Genomic DNA, 12,072 nt, shown 5'->3' with positions numbered 1-12,072 from the left:
CGCAGGAGGACTTTGCAAAACTGTGATAAAGCATTTTAGAGAAAGGCTGTTGCTGTGTTCCTGGCGAGCTCTGATTGAAGGGCTAGGATTCCAGCCATGGGCTGTGCGAAAGAAAGTGAGCCGTGACTAAAATTCCCTGGTGGACTGACTTAACTTAAATATATTCCAGGAGCTGGGCTAATTGCTGGCTCAGTCTCAGGCTTTGATTTTCTTTCTCTCAATTCCCTGTATTTCAAATGGTTTTTATCAAGGGGCCCCGAGCTGCCCTCAGTCCCACTGAGAATCTTTCTGGATTCCTGGCTGGCTCTTCAGAGCACATAGCACTGCAAATTCTGCCCCTTGCCAAAGGAGCAACAAGACGTTCTCTGCCTGGGGGAAGCATGCTGGTAATTTCCAGGCAAAAAGGTAGCTAATTCTCACTTTGAACCAGAAGTGCAGGTGTCAGGCTCCTCCTGTTCACACAGACGCAGAGCTACTGGGGTGGAGTCCAGGAGAAGGTGGGAGGAGAGCTCCCAGCCTGTGGGTCCTCTGGCACCGCCCAGCCAGCACAGGAGGTCACAGACATTGACCTCTGGAGCCTGACCCCATGATCCTCTTGCCAATTCACTGTCCCCGACCCATCCCTGCTGCCAGTCTCCTCTGCTTGACTCCCTGCCCTACTATCTGATTCATCTTCCTCCCCCTCCTTCCTTTCTTTCCTTCCTCCTCCTCCTCCTCTTCTTCCTCCCCGCCTCCTTTTCCTCCTCCTCCTCCTTCTCGAAAATTTCAAACATTTACAAAAGTAGAGAGAACAGTGAAATGATCCCCGTAAACCATGAACCCATCACCCAGCTCCAACAGCTACCAGCTCACAGCCAATCTTGCTTCAGTTTTATGCTTCTTTTTCACCATCACTCCTCACTTCTTATTTTACTGGGATGATTTTTGTTGTTGTTGTTGCTGCTGCTGAAGTATTTAGAAATTTTATTTGGATTTTTTTTTTATAAGTGAAGTATAGTCGGTTACAATGTGTCAGTTTCTGGTGTCCAGCATCATGTTCCATCATACATATACATATATATTTGTTTTCATATTTTTTTCATTATAGGTTATTACAAGAAATTGAATATAGTTCCCTGCGCTATACAGAAATTTGTTTTTTATCTGTTTTATATATAGTAGTTAATATTTGCACATCTTGAACTCCCAATTTACCCCTTCCCACCCTCTTTCCTGCTGGTATGTGACTGAAGTCTTTTTCTTATGTAGCTTCCCTTTTTCTCTCTTCAGACTTACTTATTGAAGAAACTGAGCCATTTGACCTGCAGGGTCTCCCGCAGCCTGGACCCTGCTGGTCGCAGCCCTGTGGTGTTGTTTAGCATGTTCCTCTGTCCCGTGTATTTTCTTTAAACTGGTAGTTAGATGAACAGCTTCATCGAATTCACATTTGATTTTTTTTTTTTTAAACAAGAATACTTTACAAACGGTGTTGTGTTCTTCCATCCAGGAACACATAATTCTTTTTGTGATATTAACAGCCATTGAGTGTCATTCTCTGATCTACTAGTTCGTCTGTTTCATAAAGGGTTGCAAAATGGTCACATTCTAATTTTATCGTTCTGTTTTCCTTTATTTTCTAAAATGCCTCTATGAAGAGAGTCCCCCCATCAACCAGCTGATTGCCCTCAGCTCACGCATCCCTTGGAAATACTAATCTACAGCCAGAATATGACAGTGCTTTGTGGCCAGTGTCCCCTAGAACCCGGAGTAGATTCCACAGGAGGAAACTGACCTTTTTCCCTGAGCCACCTACGTCCATTTTTTCCCAAAGGTATTTCAAAATCCATGTGCCAGCCTCTTGGACTGCTTCAGTACCTGTAAGTTCTGCATTTAGATTCGTTTTAGAAAATACAGATTCATTTTAATAATTCAGAAAAAGATCTCCTCCACTCATTTTTTCCAGCCTCAAGCTCACCCTTCCAGAGTTCAGAGCTGGAGCCCGTGCAGGGTGTACTGCAGCTCACCATAAATGACAGAGCCACGAATCCACCCTGTCCTGTTGGCTGCATGGTAAGGACCATCTATCCTTGGGTTTGAAGACACTTGTTATTGGCTCCGAGGAGGAGGAAACCATAAACTCCTCCATATGCAGAGGCCTTCTCCAGCTGAGGACAAGGGGGAGGCCAGGGCCCAGCTGCCTAACTTGTGACACCAGCCTTGCCCACTGACCACAGCGGCTCCAATCTCAGAGCCCTGGCTGCTCTGTGCTCTACTACCCAGGTTTCTTTGCAAGTCTGGAGACTTGTAGGCTGCTGCTGGGTCATTTCCCATCAGATCACACCAACAGAGGCTTGCCTGCCACACCTGATGGGGGAACCAAGAGGCAGGTCTCCTCGCACAAGCTGTCAGCAGCCCACTCAAGGAGGGCTCCTGGGATGCCCAAGAGATCCACCCAAGTAGATATTATTCAGGACCCAGGGCCCTCTGTTAGGGCCAGGCCAGCAGGCTGCACCAACAGGATCTCTGAGGCGTGACCCTTAGTGAACTGGCCTGGGCTGCGGCCACTGGCTCAAAATGCTACTGGGCACTGGCTGTGTTTGCTGGGACCAGGGCTGTGTTGCCAGGGGTCTGAGGAGAAGCAGTGGCAGGAGTGCAGCAGGTTTTCTATTCTTAGCCCAAGCAGTCAGCTGTAGAGAGAAAGCAACATGGATGCAGAGCCGGGTACCGCCCACCCAGACTACTGTGAAGTTTGGTGCTCGGGGACCCAGGTGGGTGGGCCCTGTGTCCACTTGGAAGAAATGTTGGAACAGAAATTAACCAGCTGTGCTTAAGCTTGCCATCTAGCACCTCAAGTTCCTCTCTGAACCAGAGAGTGTTTTGACTTCTCTTCAAAACGCAAGGAGATTTTTGGTCAAAATCCATCCATTCCAAATGTGTAAGCTGGACTCTGGTTCAAAAGGACCCATCAGCCACCTGGTGCAAGCTGGTCCCAGTCCAGGTAGTTATATCTTCCTTTGAGCATCCACAACTGGGGCAGAGCAGCAGGGAGTGGAACTTCTCACCTATAAGATGCTTTGAGTCTAACCTATACAGTTGGAGGTGGGAGGCTGGAGTTGGAGGGGAGGGATACAAGAGAGGACCGTATTGTTGTTTATCTTATGTTCAGGTTTTTATTTCCAGCTAACGATCAGATGTAGCTGTCATGAGTCCCCTGGTCCTGCCAGTTTCACTCCAATGTCCTGATATCAACAGCTTTCTTGAAGTTCCAGGGTCTGATATAAGCTCCTACATGATCTCCTGGACCAGGAGTGATTATCAATTTAATGACATATCCACAGACTTCCTGCTGCCTAACTTCAGATACCCAGAATAGTGCCCAGGGCTTCTGAGCACAGGGCATCATGAAAGATGCAAGGCCTACCTAGAGGGCGTGAGCCAAATGACAGGCCCAGGAAACCCAAGGTATATCAGGCAGAGTAATGGCCCCCAGAGATGTCCATATCCTTATTACCAGGACCTGCAAATATGTCTCCTTACATGGCAAAAGGGACTTTACAGGTGTGATTAACATAAGGATCTTGAGATGAGGAGATTATCCTGGATTATCTGGATGGACCCAATGTAATCACAAGTGTTCTTAGAAGTGGAAGAGGGCAGCAAGAGTGTTAGAGTCAGAGAGAGAGCTGAAGACGCTATGCTAGGAGCTTTGAAGATGGAGAAAGGGGACGATACGGCAAGGAGCGCAGATGGCTTGTAGAAACTGGAAAAGGCCAGGAAACAGACTCTTCCCTAGAGTTTCCAGAAGGAACAAAATCCTGCCAACACATTGATTTTAGCCCAGTGACACCCATTTCAGATGTCTGACCTCCAGCATTGGAAAGTAATGTATTTGGGTTGTTTCAGGCAACAAAGTTTATAGCCATTTGTTACAGCAGCAGCAAGAAACTAACACACAAGGGAAAATGTACTTCTGCTCCCGAGCATCCTCGGGAGCCCATCGCCCAAACTTGCCAGAGCCACAGCATGACCCGTGCTGGATGCAGCACCTGGAGCCCCCAGCAACTCTGCCATGACTACGTGCCTGTCAACAGACCCTAATTCCTGTAGTGATAGTGGTGGATATTCCTCAAGAGCCTCCAAGTTTGAGTTCTGTCCACTGCCCATCAAATTGCTAAGTGCCCTTGAACCAAAGCACTGCAGCTCCCTCCTTCACTGTTACATGTTAAGCGTGGAGGAAGCATCAGTAGATATTAGGTAAATGGAAGAATGAATGAGTGAATAAATGTTGTGAGGAACTATCTGATTATATATGTAGTTCTTGATGATTTATTGAAAATCTCCGGCAAGAAACACATCAAGCTGAGTTACTCACAGTAAAAAAAAATTCAAACAAAAAAGGGAATGAATACAAAGAAGAAAGGAATGCTCTGCCCACTGGCAGTTTTGTCAGGTGCAGACACAATCTGTATGATTCTCCTTAGTTGGCTGATTCTTTTCATTCCTTCTGCCGTGCATGTTTTATCTGCGTGTGTGCTGGCAGAGGGGTTTTCTGACAGTGCAACAGATCCATCCTCCCCTGGGCACCTGCTTCCTCCAGCTTATTAAAGTTTCAGTCATTTTTTAGAGGAGTAGCATGGTTTTGTAAGCAAGGATGTTCAGTGGGACTAAAACGAAGCAAATAAACTCGTATTCGAGGGACCTGAATACAGTCTCTTCCATTCTTATTTATTCTGACCCTGCTTTTGAATAATAATTATGAGAAGGAGAGTTTGTGCTGCCGTCAAATAAGAGAGCTGGAGGTACAATTCCATTTCAACGAAAACAAGCGTGTCTCACTTAACATCAATAATGTGTTCCAGAATAACATAACTTCTGCCCCCAAACACTGATCATTTTTTTAAATCAGGATAATGCATTCTGTAACAACCCAAAACTCTAAGATAATTTCCTAAAACATTAATTGAAACATAGCAAAATGCCTGTATATGTAACAACTATCATCTTGGCTTGTAAAATGCTTAAGAGATCCTTCTCTGTCAAAATTACAACATCTAAATCACAATGGATCTAACTAACACGTAAATGAAAAATCTAAACCTAGAAAACCTCTAGAAGAAAATGCTTGTGACTTTGAATTAGGTAAAGATTTCTCAAATATGACATCAAAAACACAATCTATAAAAGAAAAAAGATTGCTAACTTGGGTAGCGTCAAAATCGAGAACTTCCACTCTTCCAAAAACACTGTTAAAAGGATGAAAAGACTAGCCACAGACAGGAAAAAAAATATGCTCACGTTACACATCTCATAAAAGACTTGATTCAGGAATCTATACAGAACTTTCAATATTAGAAAATATAAAGAATCCAATCTTAAAATGGGCAAAAAATTGAAACAGATTTCCTCAAAGAAGACATATGGATGACAAAAAAGCTCATTGAAAAGTTCCTCGTCCTCATTCGTCACTAGGGAAATGCACCTATTAGAACAGCTAACATTAAAAATGAAAGCTGACAATACCAAGTGCTGATGAGTACACGGAGCAACAGGAATCCTCATTCATTGCTGGTGGAAATGTAAAATGGCTCAGTCACTTTGGAAGACGGTTTGCCAGTCTCTTATCAAGAGAAACATACAATAGTCACATGACCCAGCAGTCCCTCTCTTAGATACTTAGCCAAAAGAAACGAAAATTGATGTTCTAACAAAAACCTGCATGTGAATTTATAGCATTTATCCATAAGAATCAAAATCTGGAAACAACTCAGTGTTTGTCAGTTGCGGATGGAGAAATGGACTGGTCTATCCATACAGTGGACTGTTATTGGCAATGGGAAGAATTATGAGACACACGTCAACACAAATGCATTGCAAGTTCATCACGCTAAGTGAAAGAAGCCAGACTCGGAAGGCCACCTGCTGCACGATTCCATGTAAGCGTCATTGTGAAAAGGCAAAACTGTAGGGTCAGAAAATAGATCAGAGGTGACCAGGGTGGCAGGGGTGGTGGGGGGAGTTGACTACAAAGGGTAGACGGGAACTTGGGAGTGATTGACATGTATTTTGATTGTAGGGGTGGTTATGTTAGCCGAAACTGCCGAAATGTACACTTTTTAAAAGAACATATTTTTAATTATATAAATTATACCTTAACAAACAAAACCAACAAAGGCCAGTGACTTGGTGGCAGCAGTACATGCAGTTCCCACAAGCCCTGTGCACACCCAGCCTGCTTTTCAAAACATCTGCACATGATTCTGATAAACTGCCATTTGCACTTGGAAATTAAGTTCAGACTTTTCTGCATGTTGTTGTTTTGTTAAAATGTTGAACTGAGGTTTTGGGATGTAAATACAATTTTTTCCTATGTAAACATCAGCCAAAAACATATTGACAAATACATGTGTTCAATATAGTTTGGGTATTAACAAGCCAGAGGGATTCTACTGGGAAAACAAACTGAGGAGATACTCTGCAGGGCCTGCCAGTCTCATGTTCCTGCTTAGCTCTACTTTTATACCCTGACTGACAGCCTGTACCATCGCTGATAAACTAGCACATATACAACAAATCCTGCTGAATAAAAGAAGGCTCCGTATTTAGCATACCCTTTTCAGTTACTGTCTGTTAAACTGGCAAAATATAGAGAAATCCAAAGGAGCTGAATAATTGAAAGAATAAAGATGCTCTTATATCAATTAATATTAATACTAATGTTGATTTCCAGATCTGGCAACTAGGGAATACACAGGATTTTCATGTCCGTGAAATATTTACAAAACTTGATCTCTTGATCTATGAGACATTCTAAAATGTACAGATAGAATAAACTATATTCTCTGATTATGATTCAGTGCTGCTATAAACAGATAAAGGGAGAATAACCCAAAACTTCTTGGAACAAAAATTGCAATTACAGAATGTTTGGTAAATATTAATATTGCAAACACTACATTATGAAAATTTCAGGATGTAGCCAAAGCTGCACTTGGAAGGAAATGTATAGACCTAAATTCATCAATTACCAAATTAGAAAAGATGAAAATGAGTCGAGGACGCAACTGAATGTGTCTGGCACATATTTAGCAGCCAATAAACATTTAGTGAGTGAAGAAACCAGAGAAAAACAACAGAGCACACTTAGGGCAAATAGGATAAAAGAAAACATTTTAAAACCTTAATTACTGATTTGAAAACAGAAAAATTAAGTCTGATAGCTGGTGGAGAAAGAGAGGGCAATAAAATAGATTTATTGAAAAGAAGATCTGCTATATATTCATACATGTACACAGTGGAATACTACTCGGCCATAAAAAAGAGTGAAATCATGCCACTTACAGCAACATGTATGGACCTAGAGATTATCACACTAAGTGGAGTCAGATAAAGACAAATATCATACGATATCACTTATATGTGGAATCTAAAAAATGACACAAGTGAACTTATTTACAAAACAGAAATAGACTCACATAGAAAACAAACGTGGTTACCAAAGGGGAAAGGGGGGAGGGATAAATTAAGAATTTAGGATTAGCAGATACACACTACTATATATAAAATAGATAAACAACAAGATCTACTACATAGCAGGGAGAACTACATTCAGTATCTAGTAACCTATAATGAAAAAGAATATATGTGTGTATAACAAACACTATGCTGTACACCAGAAAGTAACACAACACTGTGAATCAACTGTACTTAAATTTTAAAAAAAGAGCTAATAAACTGCACAAAAATAGATGATCTATAAAGTAGTCAAGGAGAAAGACAACAAGCATAGCTCTGCAAAATTTAGAGTAAGAAAGGAGAGGCAGCCGCAAATACAGATGAAATTTAAAGAACTGAGAGACGATTTTCTATGTTATGCTATAGATTTAGTAACGTAAGTGCAATGAGAGGTTTTTCTAAGAAAATATAGATTACTAAAAGTAGGCAAGAAGTTTGAAACTGGGAGACATTACTAAAGCAAAGGTTAAAAAGTGTGGTGCTTGGAGCCAGACTCTCCTCATTTCAGGTCTGAGCTCTGTAACCTGAACAAATCACTTCCCCTCTTTCATCCTCAGTTTCCCTTAACGCAACACAAACATTTAGAAACTACCCCATGGAGATATTGTGTGGGGGTTTTAAAAAGATGTGCGTAAACAGCTTGCCTGAGGCACTGCTGTGATTATTAAAATTTAAAAAGACTGTGGAAGAAATTAAGAATGTTGGCAAGAGCTAGCTCTCATTGGAACGCCGCAGCAAGGCGTTCTATGGTTTCCACCGCTCTTTAAGCTGTTTTAGAACTTAGAAAAAGTAGAAAGACTTCTCATTTCTTTTTAAGAGACTGGCACAACCTGACACCAAAACCTGATGAAGATAGTGCATAAAGGAAAAGTACAGACCAACCCTCTCAGGAATACTGATATAAACTTTCCAAATACAATATTAGAACTCAGCCTCTGTGGGATTTAGATACAGCGTGTGTGTCAAGTTAATACTGCTGTGTTACCTTCTGATCACATGGTGCATTAGTTTCCCATTGCTGCTGTAACAGATCACCACAAACTTGGTGACTTAAAAACACACATATTTAGCTCTCGCCAGGCGACCTCACATGAGCGACATCCTCTTTAAACCCTGAGTGGCAATCTCTGACACATCGCCGTGATGCCCAGGGAAGGCAGGCGACCCGGAAGTCCAATGACTTCCTAAAGATCATCCAACGTCCGGATGATTATCCAAGTGCTTCATTGTGGGAGAGGCGATGTGGACCAGGCAGATGCAGCAGGTCTGCATGTCCCTTGTGGGAGGCCGTGGGGCTGATGGGCAAGGACCCAGCGAGGCACAAGGCCATCAGGGGACCTGGACAACAACCCAGCTCTGGAGAAATTGTTGCCACACATCTTGGGGAACGTGGGCTTTGTGTTCACCAAGGAGGACCTTACTGGGATCCACAACATCTGACTGGCAGCCATGCTGGTGCCACAGCCCTGTGTGAAGTCACTGTGCCCACCCAGAACACTGGTCTGGGGCCCGAGAAGATCTCCTTCTTCCAGGCTTTAGGCATCACTGTGAAAATCTCCAGGGGCACCACTGAAATCCTGAGTGTTTTGCAGCTGATTAAGACTGGGGACAAAGTGGGAGCCAGCGAAGCCACATCGCTGAACACGCTGAGCATCCCCCCTTCTCCTTTGGGCTGATGGTCCAGCAGGTGTTTGACAGTGACAGCCCCAAAGTGCTGGACATCAGAGGAGAGTGCATTCTCGCTTCCCGGAGGGTGCCCGCCATGTTGCCAGACTGGTTACCCAGCTGCTGCATCCGAACCTCATTCTACCATCAGTAGGTACAAGCGGGCCTGGCTTTGTCTGTGGAGGCTGATCACGCCGTCCCACCTGCTGAAAAGGTCAAGGCCTTCTTGGCTGGTCCATTTGCCCCGTGGCTGCAGCCCCAGTCGAGGCTGGATCAAAGGAAGAGTTGGAGGAGTCAGGCGAGGACATGGGACTTGGTCTTGTTGACTAATCACCAAAAACCAACCAACTCAGCCAGCTTTACTTGTGAAACAAGGAAATAAAGGCTTCCTTCTCTTAAAAACAAAACACACACACACAGACTTATCCTCTCACAGTTTTGGAGGCAAGATGTTTGAGTTTGTTTGGCCCTGTCTGCAGGACTGGGCTTCTCCCAGAGACTCGACGAGAGACTCCATTTTCTTGCCTTTCCCAATTTCTAAAGCTACATCCCTTGCCTTTTTCAGCTTCTCGCTTCTGCCTGTGTTCTTTGGCTCATGGCCCGTTTCTCCGTCTTCAAAACCCAAGTGTCTTCCAATCTCTCCTCTGAGCTGATTTCATCTCATTGCCTTTTCTCTGTGTGTAAAACTCCCCCCTCTGCCGCCCTCTTATAAGAATTGCATTAGGGCCCACATGCATAATCCACGGTAGTCTTCCCATCGCGAGATCTTTAACTTAATCACATCTGCAAAGACCTTTCCCCCGCCCCCCTCTGCCCCATAAAGTAAGTTAGGAAACGGGTATCTTTGAAGGGATCTTTTTTTTTTTCAGTGTACCGCAGTTTGCCTTTTGGCCTCAAAGATTCATGTCTGCCATGCGTGCAGAATACAGTCACCCCATCTCAACATCCCCAGAGTTTTGACCCATTACAGCATCAACTTAAGTCCAAGGTCTAAGCTGCTCAAAAGTCCAAAATCTCACCATCTAGGTCAGGCACAGGTGAGACCAAGTATCACTCATCATGGGGCAAAATTCCTCACTGTCTGTGCTCTTGTGAAACTAGCAAACAAGTTCTCCGATCCCAAAATACAGCGGCGGTGCAGGCGCAGGGCAGTAGTAGCAGTTACTCCCGTTCCAAAGGGAGAAAAACGGGAGGAATAAAGGTCGCTGCTTCCAAGCCATTCCCAAAGCCAGCAGGGGAAATTCCATCAGGTTTCAGGGCCTGGGAGCGACCCTCCGTGGTTGGAGAGTCTGCCCTCTGAGCCCAGAGCCCTGGCTTCTGCCTCTTGATCTCTGGGCCCGAAGCCCAAAGAATTATTCTTCCTCTTGCTTGTCCGCAGCTGAGTCGTTCTTCTACCTGTAGCATTTTGGGAGCCTAACAGCTTTCCTTTAACTCACCCTTCCAGTGCAAGTTAGCAGTTCTGCTGGCATAACGCGTTCAGAAACTTTGTAAGTCTCCTATGTCTTTCACAGGGACTCATACCGTTAGACAGGCGGGTCCTCCACAGATCACTCCTGGCCCATCCTGCATCTATTCCTATCTTCAGCTGAGATGATTAAGTGGATCCGTAAATCACATCTTTAATGCTTCAGCACTGGCAAAGGGTTGCCCAGCCGTAAACTTGGCTTTTTCTCCAGAGCACAATTTCCTAACCGTGAATCTCTCAGTGTTAGCAGTTTTGCAATGTGGATAGGCTGAGAATTTCCCCGATCATCAAGCGTTGGTTCTTTTTTGCTTAACATTTCTTTCCCTACTTTATGTCTTTCCTCTCACATTTTACGTAAGTGGCAAGAAGATACCAGGCTGCATCTTCAACGCTTTATTTGGAAAGCTCTTCAGCTAAATATTCAAGCTCATTGCTAACAAGTTGGGCTTTCTACCTAACCATAGGATCCAATTCAGCGAGGCTCCCTGCCACTGTATGAGATGGATCTCCTTTCCAAGTTCCAATAACGGGTTTTCATTTCCTCCTGCGCTCTCACCAGCAGCGCCTTTAACATGCACATTCCCTTCTGTTTAAGATATGTGTCTACTCTGAGACGACACCAGCCTTCTCTACTATGCTCCTTCCTTTCTCCTGAGCCCTTACTGGCAGAGTCTGTAACATCCATATTTCTACCAAGAGTCCATTCTGTTCAAGGCAATCTAGGCTTTTCCTATGATGTGCCCCCCAATTCTACCAGCCTCTACCCATTATCCAATTCCAAAGTCACACCCACATTTTTAGGTACAGTTGACTCTTAAACAACATGGGTTTTAACTGCCCAGATCCAGTTACATGCAGATTTTTTCCCACTAACTGCACACAACAGTACTGCACAAGCTGAGGGTGGCTGAATCCATGACATGGAACCATGGATACGGAGGAACCCCAGAAATGGAGGGCTGACTAGAAACTAGACCCAGATTTTTGACTGTGCAGAGTCAGCACCCCAACCCCTTCATCATTCAACGGTCAACTGTATTTGTCACAGCAGCACTCTACTTCAGAGTGTCAGTCTGCATCAGTCAGGGATGCACCGGAGAAACAGAACCCGTTAAAAAATTATATATATGTGTTTGTGTGTGTGTGTGTGTGTGTGTGTGTGTGTGTGTATATATATATATATATATAGAGAGAGAGAGAGAGAGAGAGAGAGAGAAGAGATGCTGACCAGTTTCAAGGAACTGGCTTATGTAATTGTGGGGCTGGCGGGGCGAGTCTGAAAGCCATCCAGTAGGCCACCAGGAAGGGCGGGCAGGAACTCTCAGACACAAGCTGAAGCTGCAGGTCACAGATGGAATTTCTTCAGGGAAACTTCAGCTCAGCTCTTAAAACCCTTCAACTGATTGGATCAGGCCCACCCATATTTAGTATAATCTCCTTCACTTAAAGAC

The 12,072-nt window shown here is 44.1% G+C and overlaps 1 pseudogene; it reads left to right on the top strand.

Annotated features, from left to right (window-relative positions):
* LOC105069274 (uncharacterized) overlaps positions 1-9,687 on the top strand; it is a 50,335-nt pseudogene extending 40,648 nt beyond the window's left edge.
* Positions 9,688-12,072: the final 2,385 nt, after the last annotated feature.

The sequence above is a fragment of the Camelus bactrianus genome, chromosome 27, assembly GCF_048773025.1.
Source record: "Camelus bactrianus isolate YW-2024 breed Bactrian camel chromosome 27, ASM4877302v1, whole genome shotgun sequence".
Taxonomy (NCBI): domain Eukaryota; kingdom Metazoa; phylum Chordata; class Mammalia; order Artiodactyla; family Camelidae; genus Camelus; species Camelus bactrianus.
This window is presented reverse-complemented; position numbering and strand designations above follow the sequence as displayed.